The sequence below is a fragment of the Ambystoma mexicanum genome, chromosome 13 (assembly GCF_040938575.1).
Source record: "Ambystoma mexicanum isolate Mex_15411 chromosome 13, UKY_AmexF1_1, whole genome shotgun sequence".
In the NCBI taxonomy this organism is placed as follows: domain Eukaryota; kingdom Metazoa; phylum Chordata; class Amphibia; order Caudata; family Ambystomatidae; genus Ambystoma; species Ambystoma mexicanum.
Genome location: NC_090938.1, coordinates 22404027 through 22421244, shown reverse-complemented (window position 1 = coordinate 22421244; position 17218 = coordinate 22404027). Strand labels below are relative to the sequence as shown.

General features: G+C 48.4%; 1 protein-coding gene across 4 annotated transcripts in view; it reads left to right on the top strand.

Moving 5' to 3' along the window:
* The window catches only part of USP49 (ubiquitin specific peptidase 49), a 621874-nt gene that overhangs the window by 458178 nt on the left and 146478 nt on the right, over positions 1–17218 (top strand). The gene's annotated exons all lie outside the window — the stretch shown is intronic.

The following is a 17218-nucleotide window of genomic DNA, read 5'->3' as shown; positions in this document are numbered from 1 at the left end:
CTGGTTGAGCGCCACGACACTGATGACTGCTCAAAGTGCCAGTCGTTGACTGCCAAGGCCTTGTGGGAGCATAAGGGGAAGTTGCAGGTAGGTCGGGTATCCAAACCCCGTAAATCCAAGAAATCCGGTCTTTCCACCGACGACTCGAAGGATGACTCTCCCCGTCAGAAGGAGTCAAGGGGATCTCGGTCCTGGAGTGGTTCTCGTCACTCGTCCTCCTTGTCGAGGCACTTCCGGAAGCAGCGTCACCGGTCACCTTTTCCTGTCCTCGTCAGATGATGGCTCCGTAAGGAAAGTGGCTTGCCTCACTAAATCCTCTACTCTGGAGGTTGTGGGAGGCATTCAGGGAGAAAATGTTCAATCTCAGAATCTCAGGGCTATGCCCCATCCGTGCCTTGGGTTGAAGTCGGCGGGGAACGGTCTCGGTCTGACGTTCGCACGCCTTCGGGCCCGGGCTCTCGGTGCGATAAGCATTGGGAACCATTGAGGTCCCGTTCGGACAAGGCTCTGGTAGATCACCAGAGATGTGCCAGAACCAGGTCGAGGTCCTCTTCCTCAGCGAGACAGTCGAAGCCTGGGAAGGTGTCCACCCCCGTCTGCGCCGTGCCCATTGAGTGCGGCTGTCGGGGCCTTGCCCTCGACCAGGCCCTTGACGCCATCGGGTCTACAGGTCTGATTTGCCGGTAGAGGACCCTAGAGCTGTGGATCCTCTGCGAAAGGCTCTTGTTAAGACTGTGAGGCCCCCTGTGGACTCCAGGTCTACTCCTATACCTAGGAGGGAGTTCTTTCACTCTCTTCAAGATATGTATGAGGAGAGGTCTGATGTGGAGTTGGAACCGTTTGATGCTCCTGAAGCTCCGGACATGGTTTTCTCTGAGGACAGTCAATTGGAGGATCTGCGTCAGTCTTTACATGACGCAAGGGGCCTGTACACCTCTCCTGAGATGGAGTTGGGCAGGCCAGAACATTGGGCTCATGCTTGAGTCCTCCTATAGGAGGTTGATGTCAAGGGTTACAGAGTACCTGGGGTGGTCCGGCCCTCCAGTTGAATTCGATCAGGATGACCTGACTGACATTTTAGATCAGGGTCCGTCCACTGACCCAGTGTTGTCTTTTCACTTGGCTTTACAGAAAAGGGTGGCTGCTGCTTGGAACACCCCAGAGACTCTTCCGGCGGTCAACAAGTCATTGCCTAAGAAATACCGCCCATCCTGTAGCGACCCCGGCTACCTATCCACTCACCCCACTCCTGAGAGTTTGGTGGTTCAGGCGGCCACGGCCACCTCGAGGCAGGCGGCGTACGCTACCATCCCTCCAGATAGGGACGACGAGCGCTTCGATGGATGGGTATGCAAGGTATTTTCGGCTGGGAGTTTCGCCCTTAAATCGGCCAACTCCACCTGTGCCTTGGCCCAATTTTCGCACACTCTGTGGAATTCTCTCTCTGGCGGCTCTGCATGGTCCCGAAGGGGAATAAAGGGATGGGTTCCTTGCTATTGTGCAGGATGGCAAGGATGCCATGTGCAAATCCCTTCAGTCTGGGTTGGACACGGCAGACAGTGTCAGCCAGTCAATGGCTGCAAGCACCGATATACGCAGGTTTGCGTGGTTGCGGAAGTCTGGATTTGCACCGGACGTGCAGGCCGTCTTCTCAACATGCCCTTTGACGGCTCCCATTTGTTTGGCAGCAAGGCTGACGAGAGCTTTGAGAGGTTGCAGACCTCCAATGCAGCTGCTAAATCTTTGGGTGCAGCTGTGCGTCAACCTCTGCCTTTTCATCTAGTGGACAGCAGTGCAGGGTTCTTTTCGTTACTACTCCTCTTTTGGTAGAGCGAGAGGAGCGGCCAGTCAAAGGGGCCACCGTAAGGGTCTTCGCGATGGACGGGGACGAGGTTCCAAAGCCGCTCAAGTACTTTCCTCTTTACCTTCAGGCGCTGCCACAGCCGATCTGAAACAGCTATGAGGCCAGGTCACATTGTTCGCCGGTTGGGGGCAGACTGTCTCAGCATCTGAGTGTCAAGCCATTACTTCAGCTGCATGGGTTCTGGAAACAATAGCCCACAGCTACTGCCTACCCTTCCTAAATCGGCCTCGCGACAATCCACCAGGGAAACTCTCTTTGAAGATTCCGGATCCGCTCCTTGTGCAGGAATTCTTGACCCTGCTGGAGAAAGACGCTATAGAACTAGTGTCTGTGGAGGAGAGTAACAAGGGCTGGTATTCCCCAATTTTTTGATTCCCAAGAAAGACGGAGGACTGCGACCCACCTTGGACTTGCGTCGCTTGAACAAGTTCCTCAGGAAGGATAAGTTCAAGATGGTCACTCTTTCTCAGGTCCTTCAGGATTGGTTGGTGTCATTGGATCTACAGGATGCTTATTTTCTTGTGCTGATCCATCCAAAGCACAGAAAATACCTGAGGTTCGCCGTTGGCAGCTCGCACTTTCAGTTTCGGGTCCTGCCATTCGGGTTGACCTCTGCCCTGGGGGTCTTCAACAATCTCATGGTGGTGGTGGCAGCGCATCTCAGGAGAGGGGGGGTTCACGTCTACCCCTACCTGGGCGACTGGCTGTTCCAAGCACGTTCTCCCGAACAAGCCTTGGCTCATCTCAGCCTCAACTGCCACTCCCTTCACAAGCTGGGCTTCTCCCTCAATTTCAAGAAGTCGCATATGACACCTTCCCAACATCCCAGTACATCGGGGCTGTGTTGGACACACATCCTTGGGGAAGTGCTCGCCTCCCAAGGTGAGGGCTCATCACATTGTCCAGATGGTCGACAAATTTCAACATTCCCAGAGTCTCCCGTCTTTCAAATTCTTAGGTTTGCTCGGCTTCATGGCATTCTGCATTTTTCTGGTGCCGGAGGCCAAACTGCGGATGAGATCCCTTCAATGGGCCCTCAGGACGCAGTGGTCCCAGTTCTCGGGCAAGATGTCGGATCTCCTTCAGATTCCGCTCACGGTCTCACAGGACTGTTGGTCTCACAGGATGGTCTGTGGTGGGCCAGCAAAGGGAATCTGATGAAGGGAGAGACGTTTTGGCAACCGTGGCCGGAGGTGATGGTAGTGACGGATGCTTCCCTCACAGGATGGGGGCTCACGCCAACGAGCTGACCGCCAGCGGTCGTTGGTCTCTGTCGGAGTCCAGACTTCACATAAATCTTTTGGAGCTGAGAGCCATCAGGCTAGTCCTAAAGGCTTTTCTGCCATTTGTGTGCAGGAAGAATGTCCTGATCATGACGGACCACACTGTGGCCATGTATTGCCTCAACAAAAAGGAGGGTGTAGGGTCGCTCCCGCTGTCCAGGGAGGAGATGCAGCTCTGGTTCTGGGCTATACAGCATGGAATCTCACTTTCTGCAGTTCACCTGGCCGGAGAGGAGAAAACGGCGGCGGACGCTCTGAGCAGTCAGAGCGCGGTCTCCCACGAGTGGGAGTTTGCTCCGGAAGTCCTTCAGGAGATCTTTGCCCTTTAGGGAACCCCTCAAGTGGATCTGTCTACGACCGGTGCCAACCGGAAGTGCGAGACATATTGCTCAAGGGAATTTCCTCCAAAAGGCGCTTTAGGGGACGCGTTCATCGTGAATTGGTCATTCCCACTTCTGTGTGCATTTCCTGTGGTCCCCGTCATTCCTCAAGTTCTAAGGAGGTTGCGGAGGTTTGGGTCCCACATGATCCTAATTGCTCCGGATTGGGCCAAGAGAGAGTGGTACCCGGACCATCTAGAAATGTCCATTTGTCCTCCACGCTGTCTTCCCCACAGAGAGGATCTTCTCTCATGCGAGGGGGGTCGGGTTCTCCATCCAGAGGACAAGACTCTCAACCTTCACGCTTGATTTCTAAAAGGTTGAGATATAAGGATTGGGACCTTCCGGATGACGTGATGGAGGTGTTGCTTTCGGCCAGGCATCCGGCAACCAAATCCCTGTACCATTGCCGTAAGTTTTGCGACTAGTGCAGAGGACACAATGTCGATCCATTTCAGTGTTCCATTCCGATGGTTCTTTCTTTCTTGCTTTCTTTGGCCCACAAGGGTCTTCAAATGGGTTCCATTAAAGCTTACCTGGCAGCGCTGTCTATTTTCAAGCGCTCGTCTGAAGAATATTCTTATTTTAAGATTCCTTTGATTACCCAGTTTCTAAAAGGGCTCACAAATGTGTTCCCGCTGTCCCCTTTTCAGGTGCCGGTTTGGGATCTGAATCTAGTCTTAAAATTCTTGATGGGTGCTCCGTTTGAACCTTTGCACTCTTGTCCTTTGAGGCTGTTGACCTTCAAAACAGTTTTCTTGGTTGTAGTTACATCTGCTCGCAGAGTGAGCGAGTTGCAGGCACTTTCGTCTAAGCCATCTTTTACTGTGTTCCACAGGCATAGGGTTGTACTGAGGGTACGTCCTTCCTTTCTACCTAAGGTAGTGTCTGAGTTTCATTTGAGCCAGAAGGTGGTACTTCCTGCTTTCTATCCTCCTCCTCATCCTGGTAAGCAAGAGGCGAGACTCCATAGGTTGGACCCTAGGAGAGCTTTGAGTTTTTTTATATTATATACAAGGGGGCTAACTATCAAAATAAAGGACTTCATCAATTGCAGAACAGACCATGTGGTCTGGAATATCTTACTATGTATAGGTTCCCATGGGACCCGCCAGACTCATATATACTATACCGAATGTGGAAGGACGATCAAGAAAGGACTTTCAAAGAAAGAGGAAACATACATTGCTCATTTCTCTGCAATCATGGAATTCCATAATACGAGGGTGAACATCTTGCCATTTCTGACACTATATCAACACTATTGTATACATCATGCCATGCTCAACACTATACCAATACTAGCACTATTAAATAAAATCAACATCGATTGACAATATGATGCATAACAAAGTGCATTGAGTATGTATCTAGGAATTTTAAAATGGTTAACACACTAACGGTCTGACCAACTGCCTAAATTCTATATCTATGGAAAAGATGAGTACATATATATCCACAGAATAGTATGAGGCGTGACCTCATTCAGAGTAATTATTAATCAATTTCTTAAAAAATATGCACAACTGTGATACACTTTTAATAGTTCTGGCATGAAAATTGGGGCATCTAATGTTTGCCATCATATCGGCTTGCACAAGGCACACTTATACCTAAGGATTATCTGTTATATATTTTTTTATAAACACTAATAGGACAAGCAGCACAAATCATAGGGTTACTGTTTAGCAGCATGAATATTCAATGCAAGAGGAACAGTTTTCCTGCTGTTTTTTATCACTTATGGCTTGCAATGAACGCCGCGAATGGACACTTATTTACATTGGGGTTCTGTCCAAATACTGACTGGACGTAGCAAATCCGTCTCACGTCATAAGCATTTGCGTATGACGGTACAACGTAACGTAGCAACAGATAAACAATAACGATAATGGCGCCAATGCATGGAACGCGGATGGTGTTCACGGGATCGATCCCATCATTGAAACACTAAATCTCGGGTAAGACATCCCCTAATGAAACATTCTACCTTTTCTCCTTTAAGACTCTTAGGGAAACAGGAATGTATCTTTACAAATGCTAACTTAAACTGGGCATTTTGACATAATATGAAATGGTGGGCAACCTTATTTTACCATTTAGCCCCAACAATTATTTGCATCTTTTCTCAGGTATTGGGACCTGTAATATACTGTAAACTGAAATGCACATGTGAAGGGCACTAAGAATAGAAATGGACTAATGTGGTAAGTTATGGAGCACTGTTAATGCACGTGAAGTTATTTATATGGGCTTTCACACAGCGCAAAGACCATGTGAAAGGAGTACATCTCTAACGTAAACCTTGATACTTTTTTAGATCAAAGTTAGAGTTACAAACGCAGAAGGATCGCAATTTGAAATCTATATACATGGAACTCATATGCCTAAACATTGGCAAGACATCCTTTAGGGGTACGTGTTCCTCTGATGTATTTGTCACACCCCTATAGCACCAACTAGTGCTAGTAGTAACAGACCACCATCTCTTTTTACACTAGAATACAACTAAAGGAAGAAGCTGTTGAGGCCCGATATTGGGTCCTACGATGCAAGCTCACTAGGCAGTATAGTGAATGCATTACTCACTGTTACACGTCTGCATCTCTTGGGATGGATATAAGAACAAATTAGTCATAATTCACAGTGTGTATTAAATGGTACTGGCATATTTTACTTTCGGATACACTTCATAGATATCTGGCTGATTGCTTATGGGGTACCTTGCATATCATTTTAAGGGGATATTGCCTAACTGGGGAGATCTGATATAAATGAACTGCAATGATGGAACAAAAGTTAAGATTATAATTGAATATTGCTCTCTGGTTTGTTCTTTTCTCTTGCTTCTCTACATAGCACACAACTAATCATGGCTATGTATCACTTTTTATGATATGGCTACTCTGCTGTGCAAAACAACTGTGTAAACTGCATGACATCTTCGGAATTTGCTTGCATACATGATGTAATGTATACAAACAGCCTTGAGGACGACAGCAGGTCGAACACGTGTCAGCTGTGATCAACAATAAACATCAAAAAGTTTACAATAACAACGTACAACGTTGTCTGCCTACTAGGGCACAAACAAACGGACTTACTATGATTAGTTGTAACGAAACTTGTCAGCATTAGACAAATATTTTTACACCATGAAAGCGGGGCTCCCTTCCCCTTACTTTCTCGGCACTGTTCAAACGGGCTCACACCAATTATATCCTTTGTTGTCAAAGACTTTCGATTTTACAAGGCTTTCATGCTCACCTCAGTATGGCCACTTTGACTTTTCTTAACCGCCTCTCCTAAGGCCTCTTGGTACTCGTAGTTTATCAAACATAATGTTCCTTTCGATGGGATTGGGTCCTCCGACGTATTCCATATCTATGGCATGTAATCACCACAGCTGTGCTGCTTCGGAAACTTTTTTCGGCGTCTGCGTCCTGCGTCGATGCGCCGTCGTCGAGGACCTCCTCCGACGTCCGACATCATCCGATGTGATAAGTAGGACGCACAACGCCCGTAGCCTCAGTTCCGTTTTTTCTGCGAACGTGTTGCTTCGTGAATCTCGGTTAACGCCACGACTCTTTGGAGTTCTGTTCTTCTCGGTTCTTCTTACCTGTTCGTTTTTGTGAGAAAATCCTTTGTGTGAAGATGTCTTCTACTTCGTCTTCGACCCCGCGTCCGGGCTTCAAGAAGTGCAGGGAGTGTGGGTCCAAGATGTCGGTGATGGACTCGCACGACGCCTGCCTCTGGTGCCTCGGGGAGGCCCACGACACGGATGACTGTATCGACTGCCAGTCGCTCACGTCCAAAGCCTTACGTGAACGTAAGAAGAAGTTGTCGGTAGGTCGGGTGTCCAAGCCCCGGAAGTCGAAGTCTGCAGGGCTTTCGACGGATGATTCGAGAGGACACTCTCCGCGTCATCGTCGGAAGTCTCGTGGGTCTCCTTCTAGGAGTCGGTCTCACCACTCCTCGGCCTCTTCGAGGCATTCTCTGAAGCGCCAACAGCGCTCGTCTTCCAGGTCCTCTTCGGAGGACTCTGCCCGGCACGTCGCTTACCCCACCAGCCGTGCGACACCGGAGGAATGGGCTTCCTTCGGGAAGAAAATGCTGGCGATTCTCGAGTCGGAGGGTACTAAGCCGTCCGCGCCCCCGAGTGGGGTCGGTCGTGGAGGTCGAGAGTGTTAGGCAGAAACCTGTGCAGTTCCCTTAGGGAACACTGCAAAAGATTTAAGACTACAGGTATAGCAGTAAACCCACTTGGTAGCAGTCCGCACCACCCAGATTTACCTGGTAGCTGTGGCTGAGCAGTCAGACTTCCCTCAAGAAGAGTTAGGCAGTATGCAAAGTATACACAATAGGTACTCAAACACAATAGTACAAGCAAACACTGACCAGAGTTTGGTTTCAAAAGTATATAGTTATTTATTTTAAGAACACATAAGTTGAAAACACTCTAGCAATATATAGTAAAACACTTCAAACACAGTTATATGGAAAGCAGTCCCAACCCTTATTCCTAGACAACTCTTGGTTAACACCACATAATTCAAACAGAGGTGAGTGCTTAACGTTAGATGACACTCTAGTGGTTCAAAGAAGGGAGGGAGAAAGAGCAGAATTAGGATAAACACACCACTCTAAGGTCAAGAACACTTTCAGTAGGCTCAAAGAAGCACAAAGTCACAGGTGAGCAAAAGTCACTAGGCAGGGCCCACTCTTAGAGCAGACAGAGCGAAAATGTGCCCAAGATCACACAGTTATTAGGGATTCAGAGTCTTGCAAAAGAGTTCAGAAAGAGTTTAGAGAGGCTTAGAAAGTTTAGCCAGGGTGTCCCAGGCACTCCCAGGTTCGAAAGCCGGGGGCTAAAACTACCCCGTACAGTCGGTGGCAAGGGAAGCCAGGCGGAACACGGTACCTTAAACGGGAAGGATCCTCCAGCGGGGGCAGTTGTTCCAGGCAGTGGCAGCAAGGCTCGACGTCGGTCAGGGAAGAAGAAGTTCTCGCTGAAGAGCAGAAGAAGAAGGTCGTTGCACTGCCCGGGAAGAAACCAGCCGCGGAGTCCTCCGGTTAAAGGGTTGTACCGACTTTCGCGGTTGTGGTAAAAGTGTGGTATTCCGGTTGCCGGGGTGCTTGGCACGGGCAAGGCGGCCACGAGATACCTCGAAGAAGCGGAAAGAAGGTGAAAACTGGTTGTCCCCACCAGTCAAGGGAAGGAGCCACTCCGTTAAGAGTTCTCCTCGGTCGTTGGGAAAAGTGGTGAGACGGTTCAGCAGGGCTCCACCGGGTGGTGTCGTCGTAGCAGGTCGGCTCAGCTCTTCCCTCGTCGGATTCTTGGTCCTGTGGCGACTTCTGAAGTTCCAGTCCCCAAAGCCCTGCTTTTATGCAGCAAACCCCCATTCACCCAGCCTAGCTGTCACTCAAACATGCTAAGTGGTGAGCCGGCCGGCTCACCACTTGGGCCAATCAGGACGGAGTGCGACTTGAGTTACCAAGGTAACTCAGTCCAGGGTGCCTAAATCCCCCTCCACCCCTCCTAAGTACCCCAGACAGAGTGGCACCATTTTGGAGGGCTTCTGTGGAGAAGCCCGCCAAAAGTGGAACAAAGGGCTCCACTTTGGGTCAGAGTTACAGAGGCGAACGCCAACGCCATTTTAGAATCAAGTTTTGGCAAAAAATCCCAACCGGAGTTATAATAATAAATATATAAACCGGCGGTATGTTTGAGGCTACCGTAAATAAATAATTAAATGTGTTAGCCTAAAACAATGGGAAATCCCATAGGAAAATATTCGCGGTTGAATATAAAAAGTAGTTTCCACTGCCACCAGCCAAAACTCAATCAGGGGGGACGGAGACGTGCCCCTTCGACTAACAGACCCTGGGGCAATCGAATTGCCCCAGCCAGTATGTCCACAATATGATGGATTGTACTGGTTCTGTTCAGGATTTAAGACTAGTAAAGTCTTTGGTGACTTTACATGCCCTGGGAGACAGTAGTCAGTCCCAGGGTATGGAGTCTATGTTGGGGAGTCCCTAGGACACCCCTGGGTTACTGCACAGAGGGTGCTGTGTAACCCACATCACAAAAATATATGAGGCCCTATGGAGTAAAAGACCCCATAGCCCATTCAACACAAGGTTTAACCAAGAAAACACACTTCAAACATGCCCAAGAGTGAGGGTAAGAGAGTCTCACTCTTGGCAGGAGAAAAAAGAAACCCCAGAAATCCAGCAAAGCTGCTGGGGGACTCACTAGGTAGGGAAATTCAGCCTAAACAGAGAATTCTCCCTAACACTCGGCCCCCCCCCCAGACTAAGGGACAGGAGGATTTAATCCACTCCTGGATGAACCTCATACCTCTAGTCGATGATATACATCCTAGAGAGTCCATCAGCATTTTGATGGTGACACCCTGACCTGTGCTCAATGGTGAAATCAAACCCTTGCAGGCAGATTGACCATCTCAATAGTTTTGGATGTTCCCCTTTCATTTGCATTAACCATCTCAAGGGTTGGTGGTCAGTCTGAATAACAAAAGTAGAACCATACAAGTATGGCCTAAACTTCTTCAGTGCCCACACAATAGCAAAGCATTCTCTTTCGATTGTTGCCCACCTTGTCTCAGGATCCTTCAGTTTTCTACTGATGAAGCAAATGGGGTGCTCCCTACCCTTCTCATCCAGTTGGCTTAGAACTGCACCTATACCTACATTGGAAGCATCAGTTTGTACAATGAAAGTTTGGTGGTAGTCAGGAGCTCTTAATACTGGAGCTTGGCAAAGAGCTCTCTTCAGTTTTTCAAAGGCCTGATTGCACTCCTCATTCCATTTTACCTTTTTAGGGAATTTAGGAGAGGAGATTACATTCAGTGGAGAAGCTATGGTCCCATAGTTCTCAATGAAATTCCTGTAATACCCAGTGAGGCCTAGGAAGGCTCTCACTTGGGTTTGAGTAGTTGGTGTTGTCCAATTTTGCACAGCTTCAATCTTGCTGAGCAAGGGCCTTATTTCTCCACCTCCTACCTCATGTCCAAGGTAGACCACTTTACTTTGACCAATCTGGCACTTACTGGCTTTGATTGTCAAATGGGCCTGTTCAAGAGCCTGCAACACATGTCCTAGGTGGTTCACATGTTCCTCCCAGGAGTGGCTGAAAACTGCAATGTCATCCAAGTATGCCATGCAGAAATCTTCCATCCCAGCCAGAACTTGGTTCACCATCCTTTGGAATGTGGCAGGTGCATTTTTTAATCCAAAAGGCATGACCTTAAACTGGTACAAGCCAACTGGGGTTGAAAATGCAGTTTTCTCCTTGGCATGGTCTGTCAGGGCTATTTGCCAATAGCCTGACATAAGGTCAAATGTGCTGAGGTACTTGGCTGCACCAAGTTTATCCACCAACTCATCTGTCCTGGGCAAAGGGTGGGCATCAGTCTTGGTGACTGCATTTAGAGCTCTATAGTCCACACAGAATCTCAAGTCTTTGGATCCTGCCTTTGGTACTAACACAACTGGGCTAGACCATGGACTAGTAGAGGGCTCTATTACCCCGAGATCAAGCATCTTCTTGACCTCTCCTTTGATGTGGGTTCTGATGTGTTCTGACATTCTGTACCCTCTGCTTTTGACTGGCAGACAGTCACCAGTGAGTATATCATGCTGGCCCCAAGGGGTCAAGCCTGGTGACAGTGAGAACAGGGAGGCAAACTGATTTAACATAGATTTGCACTCCTCCTGTTGCTCAGGTGTCAGGTCTGAAGAGAGATTGACTCCTTCAACTTTTTCGTCTAAAGGCACACCTCTGAGGAGATCAGGGAGAGATTCACTCTCTTCTTCCTCTGCAGCTGAAGCTAGAAGCAAGGCTCCTACGTCAGGTCTGGAGATGTATGCTTTTAGTCTGTTGGTGTGGAAGACTCTAGGAGCTTCCCTGGGTCTGCCCAGATCCACCAGATAGTTGACCTCTCCAAGTTTTCCCACAATCTTGAAGGGTCCCATCCATTTGTCTTGCAAGGCCCTCTGCCTTGTTGGGAGCATAACTAGAACTAGCTGGTCTTGAGTAAACTCAACCATGTTAGCCTTCTGGTCGTGCCAATGTTTGACCAGAGCTTGACCAGCTTTCAAGTTGTCACTTGCTTCTGCCATCATGTGTGACATTCTCCTCCGGAGACCTATCACATAGTCACTCTGACTGGCTTGAGGGGAGGAGCACCTTCCAATCCCTCCTTAATCAGGGCCAATGGCCCTCTGACCGGATGGCCATAGAGAAGCTCAAAGGGAGAATAACCTACTCCCTCCTGAGGGACTTCTCTATAAGCAAAGAGAAGGCATGGCAGTAGAAGGTCCCACTTCTTTTTAAGGGGTTCCTCTAAAGCACCTATCATGCTCTTCATGGTTCTGTTAAACCTTTCAACCAACCCGTTTGTTTGAGGGTGGTATGCTGTTGAGAACTTGTAAGTAACTCCACAGGTTTTCCACATGGCTTTCATGTAGTGGGACATAAAGTTTGACCCCCTGTCAGAGATTACTTCCTTAGGAAACCCAACCCTGGTAAAAATACCAAGGAGAGCCTTAGCCACAGCCGGAGCCGTAACAGTCCTCATAGGAATTGCCTCAGGGTACCTAGTAGCATGGTCTACAACAACAAGTATAAACCTGTTGCCTGAGGAGGTTGGGGGATCAAGGGGACCAACAATGTCAATCCCTACCCTCTCAAATGGGACTCCCACAACTGGGAGAGGCACTAAAGGTGCCACATTCTTGGAACCAACCTTACCAGAAGTCTGGCAGGTATGGCAGCTCTTACAATATCTATCTACTTCAGCCCCCATTTTTGGCCAATAAAAGTAGAGAGAGAGCCTTTCCTTGGTCTTCTTGAAGCTCAAGTGACCAGCCAAAGGTATCTCATGGGCTAGTTGTAAGAACTGTTGTCTGTTCTCTTGGGGGACTACAAGGCGCTTGTAGTCTCCAGGTTCAGACTCAGTTGGTTCACTGTAGAAGAGGCCATCTTCCCAGTGTAACCTATACTTCCCAGGCTCTTGCCCATCAGCCTGAGAAGCTGCCTGGTGGCGGAGACCTTCCAGAGTTGGACATTCTCTTTGCCCCTTACGAAAAGCTGCCCTGCTAGGTCCACCTTCTGCCAGTAAAGACTGCAGCTCAGGATGGTCCTCAGGGTCCAAATCTCCAATAAGGTTTGGGCCTCCTTCTAGCTCTTCCTCAGAGTCTAGCTCAACCACACAGGGTTGTACCTCCCTCTCAGCCTCAGCTGGAGGTGGAGTTACAGGTGTAACTTTGGACAACCTAGGGGAAGTCCTTGTTGGAAGCACTGGAGTGCTTGCTGCTGGCTTTTTCCTAGGAGTCTTGGGTTGCCCCTTTGCTCCTGATCTGGTTGTTACTGCAGTAAGTTGCTCCAGTGGGAGAGGAGTGATTTCTGTCATCATCTCCTGAGATAACCCTCTCAGGGTTTTCTCTCTTGCAGGTTTTGTGAGCTCCTGTAACCTTTTGCTAGGTGGTCTGGGGGTATGGGACACAACTCCAAGAGCTTTGAGGTCATTACCCAACAGAACCCTACCTGGCACTTCACATTGTACACTGACAGGTATTTTCACAGCCATATCATTACATTGGATGAGAACTGGTAACTGGGGACACATCTGCACAGGCCCACCAGCTAACTTGGTGAGGCATTTGGGTGCCTTAGCAACATCCTCTGCCTTGAAAAATGATTCATCCACCACAGTTATGCTGGCTCCAGTGTCCCTAATGGCAGGAGTCTCCTGACCATTCACCTGGACACTGTCCTTATAATACTCTTTAGTATTATCTGGGATAGAGTTATAGACATCTAAGTTCTGTTGTTCCCACAACCCCAGAGAGACTAAAGAAACACTAGCTGAGACTCCAGTGGGTTCATCAGCCAGTAATAGAAAGTTTCCACTTGCCATATGTACTTCCTCTTCTGGAGCGAAGGCTAAGGAGGCAAGCTGGACCCCTGAAGGTTTACCCTTACATCTGGGATCTCCTTTCACATGGTCAGTAGCCTTACAAACAAAGCATGAGCCAAAGGCTCGCTGGAATGGAGGCTTGTTCTGACCTCCTTCTGGTCTGGGACCAGAAGGTACACTAGCCTGATTTGGTTCCCCTTGTGGCTTACCCTTATAGTTTTGTTTGGGGCCCTCTTTGGAATTTGTAGTATTAGAATTCTCTTTGGAGTCCTTTTTAGGCTGTTTCTCCCCATCCTTTTTCTGAGTTACCCCAGAGTCCTTGTGAGTGGCCCGGTTGGCAACCCACAAGTCAGCAGCCTTAGCTAGTTTCCGGGAATCTAATTCCTTGGAATCAGCCAAGTGTTGTCTGAGCTCAGGAGAGCAGGCATCATAAATAGTCTCCAACATAAACAAATTCTTCATACCTTCATAAGTGTTCACCTTGTAACCCTTAATCCATCCCTCTAAGTTCTTCAACCCTTCACTCACCCAGGTAGCCCAAGGGGTACCATCATGCTTTTTGAGGCTCCTAAACCTCTTAAGATACTGGGAAGGGGTCTTCCCAAACCTAGCTATCAAAGCTAGTTTCACACATTCATAGTCCTTCTTATCCTCCTCCCCCATCTCCATTACCACATCAGTTGCAACAGGGGGAAGCCTAGAGAACAACCAGGTGAGTAAGTCATTTCCTGTGATGTTCTGGAGCCCATGATTATATTCAAACAGAGACAACCAATCCAACACATCCAACTTAGGCTCATACATACCAACCAATTCTTTAGGCATCCGGGGTCTTTTAGGACTGGAACTTCTAGAGGAGCCAGAGAGAGAAGCATTCTCAACAGACAATTTCTTCATTTCTAGCTCATGCTTGAGCTCCATTTCCCTTAGCCTTAGTTCCTTTTCAGTTTGAGCATTAAGTTTTTTATACTCCAATTCTAGTTTCATTTTCTCTAGTTCATAGTACTGAGGACTAAATGTGGGACCTGGTAAAGGCCCAGTAGGCACAGCAGGTAGAGCAGGCAGAGGCCTAGGGGGGGCAGTCACAACAGCCTCACCCTCCTCTTCTGACTCTTCCTCAAAATCAACATTTTGTTCCATGTCAATTTCAATACTGTCATCTACATTTGCTGGGGTGGTAGGTTCCTCTGAACCATCACCCAGACTTTGGTTAGCTAACGATCTTTCAATCAGCTCCATTTTCTTGCCCTTAGTCATGAGATCCTTATGTTTACAGAGCACTCTTAAACAATCAGCAGTTTTGGCTGCAAGGGACTCTTGACTATAGCTTTCTATAACTGACATGTTAGAGGATTACTTTTACAGTGCTAAGCTTTGTGGTTAGTTGCACTAAGGTATCTAAAGCACACCAAAATGTATACTCAATACAAATCCCACCGCTGTACACCAGTGTTAGGCAGAAACCTGTGCAGTTCCCTTAGGGAACACTGCAAAAGATTTAAGACTACAGGTATAGCAGTAAACCCACTTGGTAGCAGTCCGCACCACCCAGATTTACCTGGTAGCTGTGGCTGAGCAGTCAGACTTCCCTCAAGAAGAGTTAGGCAGTATGCAAAGTATACACAATAGGTACTCAAACACAATAGTACAAGCAAACACTGACCAGAGTTTGGTTTCAAAAGTATATAGTTATTTATTTTAAGAACACATAAGTTGAAAACACTCTAGCAATATATAGTAAAACACTTCAAACACAGTTATATGGAAAGCAGTCCCAACCCTTATTCCTAACTAGACAACTCTTGGTTAACACCACATAATTCAAACAGAGGTGAGTGCTTAACGTTAGATGACACTCTAGTGGTTCAAAGAAGGGAGGGAGAAAGAGCAGAATTAGGATAAACACACCACTCTAAGGTCAAGAACACTTTCAGTAGGCTCAAAGAAGCACAAAGTCACAGGTGAGCAAAAGTCACTAGGCAGGGCCCACTCTTAGAGCAGACAGAGCGAAAATGTGCCCAAGATCACACAGTTATTAGGGATTCAGAGTTTTGCAAAAGAGTTCAGAAAGAGTTTAGAGAGGCTTAGAAAGTTTAGCCAGGGTGTCCCAGGCACTCCCAGGTTCGAAAGCCGGGGGCTAAAACTACCCCGTACAGTCGGTGGCAAGGGAAGCCAGGCGGAACACGGTACCTTAAACGGGAAGGATCCTCCAGCGGGGGCAGTTGTTCCAGGAAGTGGCAGCAAGGCTCGACGTCGGTCAGGGAAGAAGAAGTTCTCGCTGAAGAGCAGAAGAAGAAGGTCGTTGCACTGCCCGGGAAGAAACCAGCCGCGGAGTCCTCCGGTTAAAGGGTTGTACCGACTTTCGCGGTTGTGGTAAAAGTGTGGTATTCCGGTTGCCGGGGTGCTTGGCACGGGCAAGGCGGCCACGAGATACCTCGAAGAAGCGGAAAGAAGGTGAAAACTGGTTGTCCCCACCAGTCAAGGGAAGGAGCCACTCCGTTAAGAGTTCTCCTCGGTCGTTGGGAAAAGTGGTGAGACGGTTCAGCAGGGCTCCACCGGGTGGTGTCGTCGTAGCAGGTCGGCTCAGCTCTTCCCTCGTCGGATTCTTGGTCCTGTGGCGACTTCTGAAGTTCCAGTCCCCAAAGCCCTGCTTTTATGCAGCAAACCCCCATTCACCCAGCCTAGCTGTCACTCAAACATGCTAAGTGGTGAGCCGGCCGGCTCACCACTTGGGCCAATCAGGACGGAGTGCGACTTGAGTTACCAAGGTAACTCAGTCCAGGGTGCCTAAATCCCCCTCCACCCCTCCTAAGTACCCCAGACAGAGTGGCACCACTTTGGAGGGCTTCTGTGGAGAAGCCCGCCAAAAGTGGAACAAAGGGCTCCACTTTGGGTCAGAGTTACAGAGGCGAACGCCAACGCCATTTTAGAATCAAGTTTTGGCAAAAAATCCCAACCGGAGTTATAATAATAAATATATAAACCGGCGGTATGTTTGAGGCTACCGTAAATAAATAATTAAATGTGTTAGCCTAAAACAATGGGAAATCCCATAGGAAAATATTCGCGGTTGAATATAAAAAGTAGTTTCCACTGCCACCAGCCAAAACTCGATCAGGGGGGACGGAGACGTGCCCCTTCGACTAACAGACCCTGGGGCAATCGAATTGCCCCAGCCAGTATGTCCACAATATGATGGATTGTACTGGTTCTGTTCAGGATTTAAGACTAGTAAAGTCTTTGGTGACTTTACATGCCCTGGGAGACAGTAGTCAGTCCCAGGGTATGGAGTCTATGTTGGGGAGTCCCTAGGACACCCCTGGGTTACTGCACAGAGGGTGCTGTGTAACCCACATCACAAAAATATATGAGGCCCTATGGAGTAAAAGACCCCATAGCCCATTCAACACAAGGTTTAACCAAGAAAACACACTTCAAACATGCCCAAGAGTGAGGGTAAGAGTCTCTCACTCTTGGCAGGAGAAAAAAGAAACCCCAGAAATCCAGCAAAGCTGCTGGGGGACTCACTAGGTAGGGAAATTCAGCCTAAACAGAGAATTCTCCCTAACAGAGAGACACCGCTCGCAAGAGTGGTCGGCACGAGTCACGGGAGAGGTCCCGTTCGGTCAAGGGGACTCGTTCTCGACGTACCCGTTCCAGGTCCCGGTCCTCGACGCGTTCGAGACCGTGTGCACCTGTGATGTCTTCAAAGAAGACATCGACGTCTGAGGCGTCGAGGGCGTC